Below are 4,266 nucleotides of genomic sequence, written 5' to 3'. Positions count from 1 at the left end.
AAAAAAAAAAAAAAAAAAAAAAAAAGCTAAACATACAGTAAGCAAGGAGGAAAAAGGAAATAAAAAGAGAGAAAGAAGAAAAGGTTTTAAAGGGTAATTTGGTGGCAGGATCAGTCCAACAAGACTGCTACCACTTCAGATGCCAGCCACAAGTTCCAGATTGTCACTGGTACTTCTCTCTATCTGGCTATGAATTTGTGGCTTTCCACAACCTCCTCCTGAGGTTTGATAATTTGCTAGAACATCACAGAACTCAGGAAAGTGCTTTACTTGCCATTACTCGTTTATTATGAGGGATATAACAAGCAAACAGAGGAGATGCAGAGGACAAGGTAGGGATTCGGAGCTTCCATGCACCCTGGGCACACTATTCTCCCAGCACCTCACGGTGTTCACCAACCCAGAACTTTTCTAAACCCCAATTTTTAGTGGTTTTAATGAAGTGTTCATTAAGTAGGCACAAAGGATTAAATAATTGTCCATTAGTGATTAACCCCGTCTCCACCTTCTCCTTCCTCCCTGGAGGTTGGAGTGCTAGCCTAAAAATTCCAACCATCTAATCATGCCTAATCATGGTCTTTCTGGTGACCAGCTCCCACCCTAACACTATCTAGGTGTCCCCAGTTGCTAGTCATCTTATTAGTACATAATAAAAGATGCTAGTAGGCTAGGGCAGTAGCTCATGCCTATAATCCTAGCACAGGGGGAGGCCAAGGTGGGAGGATTGCTTGAGCCTGGGAGATCGAGACCAGCCTCCTCAACATAGTGAGAACCTCATCTTTACAAACTTTTTTTTTTTTTGAGATAGAGTCTTGCTCTGTCACCCAGGCTGGAGTACAGTGGCATGATCTTGGCTCACTACAACCTCTGCCTCCCAGGTTCAAGTGATTATCTTGCCTCAGCCTCCCAAGTAGCTGGGACTACAGGTGCATACCACCACGTCCAGCTAATTTTTTGTACTTTCTTTTTGTAGAAGAGAACAGGTTTCACTGTGTTTGCCAGGATGGCCTCGATATCCTGACCTCAAGTGATCTGCCTGCCTTGGCCTCCCAAAGTGCTGGGATTACAGGCATGAGCCACCACGCCTGGCCATTTTTTTTTTTTTTTTAATTAGCTGAGCATAGTGGTGTGCACCTATAGTCCCAGCTACTTGGGTGGCTGAGGTGGGAGAATTGCTTGAGCATGTAAGGTTGAGGCTGCAGTGAGCTCTGGTTGTGCTACTGTACTCCAGCACGGGCAACAGAGCAAGACCCTGTTTCAAAAAAAAAAAAAAAGCCAGTATCATTCCAAGGTATTCCAAAGGTTTTAGTTTAGGAGCTGTGAACCAGGAACCAGGAACAAAGACTAAATTTTCTTTTTGGTATGTCATAATATCCTACAAAAACTAACAAACTCATCTCTTGCTAAATTTCTGAAACTGGGGATACATACACAACACTATTTAAAAGGGCAGTTGTCTTCTCTGGGTTTCTGGATCTGACAACATACAACCAGTTATCGCATATTAACATACCAAATTGCTTAAAATTGTATGTTATTTATACTTAACGTAAACTAAAATGTGCCATCCCTTTGCTCCAGCATCTCCATCTCCAGGGATAATCCCTATGCCACCCTCAGGCTGGCACTGCATGACCTGACCCCTCCTGTTCCCTGACTAGGAGTGGGCAGTGAACCCACACTGACCCACTTGGCCTCTCACACATGCATTTGAGTTGAGGGACAGAGATCAGGAGCTGGAAACTGCAGGCTATTAACAGCAGAGCTCTAAGGGGAAGATCCCCAAACTCATGCATCAAGGTCCCTTTCCTCCCTGAATCCTGCTTATTTAACTTTTGCTTAGACTTCATAAGACCTGGTGCTCCGTTTCAGACTTGTACCTCTCTGGGCGTTGTTTGCAGCAAACATAAATGAGATATGTACTTCAATGTGGCAGATTCATTGGTTGGCTCTTCCCACTATCTCTTCCTTGCTGTTTTTCCCAATAGAGGTTAGAAAACATCAATATTCTATTGCTCTGCTTCTCTTGCCTTTAAGGGTGCTAGAGTTCTGGTCAAGGACATATACATAGAAGTCTTCGGAAGAAGTTTAGGGAAAGGATTTTTTATGATAAATGAGTCAGGTGCAGCTGGTATGCCTCTTCACCTTATTCTTGCTTTGAACTAAGATGTAATACTAGGAGCCTCAGCACCCACCTTGAGGCTATGTAGGAAAGGCCAACCAAGTTGTAAAGGTGCTGTCCCTGACACTGTGGAGCTGCTGAACCAATGCCAGTAACCACCAACCTCCAGATTTCTTGACATAAGAGGGAAAAAATGTTTAAGCCACTGTGAGTTAGGTTCTCCATTGCCTGCTGCTGAAATGAAGAGTTCAAAAGCAATTCCACCATGAAGACTGATTGCCCTCGTACAAAGAAATACTTCCTGCTATTTAAGCAGTAACTCAAAAAGTAAAATTCACTAGTTCTATGCTGCCTGCAATTATTTTCTAATCATTCCACATGCACTTGCACAAATTGAACTTCTTAATCATGGGAACTAAATCATCTACCTTATTTAAAATTTCCACCATCTCTGAGCAGGCTGGACAATCAGAAAAATGCTTTTAAAATTCTTTCCATGAGGCACTAGGGCTCTAAATAAAGTACATCCCCCAAGTCAGTAAGCAGTTTCAGAAAGTAGTACCTTTGGAACTAAACAAACCAAACCAAACCAAACCAAAACAAAACAAAAAATCTTGTGATTCACTATAGGCAGAAGAGTTTCACGCTGAGAGAGACCTTATAAATGTGTGGCCGCAGAGAACAATGTTTTATGTATGAAAACAAGGATAAAGCCACTTGGCAAAAGATAAAATTGGATTTACACCTCATACCACAAGAATAGACTACAAAGGGATCAGAAATGTTAATGTAAAGAATGAAATCAAACAAGAACTAAAAGAAAACACAGATACATTTTTTTATAACTTAGGTATGGTGAAAGGCTAAGTATAACTCAATATATAGATGCAATAAAAGGAAATACTACATATTTTTAAAACTACAAGTTTTTGTATGGCAAACATCACCATAAATAAGAAAAATCAAAAAACAAGTGATAAACTGGAAGAAATATTTGCAAAATACATCACAACAACAAGCAAATCTCAAATCTAATAGCATATAGAGGAGTAACAGTGACACAGATTAGAGCAACCTTGCAGGCAAGTAAAAATATATATTAACACCACTTACCCAGCTCCCATTCATTTTAGGATTTATTTTACTTATTAATTTTAATTTTAATGTTAATATTTTGAGATGGAGTCTTGCTCTGTCGCCCAGGCTGGAGTGCAGTGGCGTGATCTTTGTTCACTGCAACCTCCGCCTCCCTGGTTCAAGTAATTCTCATGCCTCAGCCTCCTGAGTAGCTAGGATTACAGGCACCCGCCACCATACACAGCTAATTTTTATATTTTTAGTAGAGATGGGGGTTTCACCACTTTGGCCAGGCTGGTCTCGAACTCCTGACCTCAGGTGATCTGCCCGGCTTGACCTCTCAAAGTACTGGGCTTACAGGTTTGAGCCACCATGCCTGGCCACCATTTTAGAATTTAATAGTGAAATATTAAAGGCAGAAATGTTGGAATACTTAACTATTTGTGATAGACTCCCTCCAATAGTCAGGGAGTTTCCAACTTAGTGTGTATAACAATTTTTGTCAAAGCTGTAAAAACAAAATTTGCATGCTGTATTTTAAGAAATATAAAGAGATTTCAATGGTATTTTTGACTCTGACATTTTTCCTCCTCATTGTTTTTAAGGTCTTGAGATCCTGTTGGAGTTAATTTTTCTTTTTGCATTGATTTTAGAACGAACCTAACTCTCACAAATAACATGTCTCCTCTGTCTGACAAAATGATATTAGATATTGGAAACATAGTCACCACCTATCTGTCAAAACTTCAAAAATTCCTACTTAACTACGCATTAACTCTCTTGTTCTTTCTTTGAAATACTTACTGAAAGAAATATCTGATGGTTTCACTTGGCTTGAGAAACTCCTGCTTAATAGTATTTATAAAAAGAGTCAGAATTTCACTAATGTTAAGACCATCAACAAACGTACATATTAATCACTTTCCGTGCATTATAATCCATGCTTACTTGCAAGATTAAAAACATTGAAGGCTCTCTGTTTGTCTGTTATTGGTGTGTAAGAATGCTTGTGATTTTTGCACATTGATTTTGTATCCTGAGACTTTGCTGAAGTTGCTTATCAGCTT

The sequence above is a fragment of the Colobus angolensis genome, unplaced genomic scaffold, assembly GCF_000951035.1.
Source record: "Colobus angolensis palliatus isolate OR3802 unplaced genomic scaffold, Cang.pa_1.0 Scaffold49, whole genome shotgun sequence".
In the NCBI taxonomy this organism is placed as follows: domain Eukaryota; kingdom Metazoa; phylum Chordata; class Mammalia; order Primates; family Cercopithecidae; genus Colobus; species Colobus angolensis.
This window is presented reverse-complemented; position numbering follows the sequence as displayed.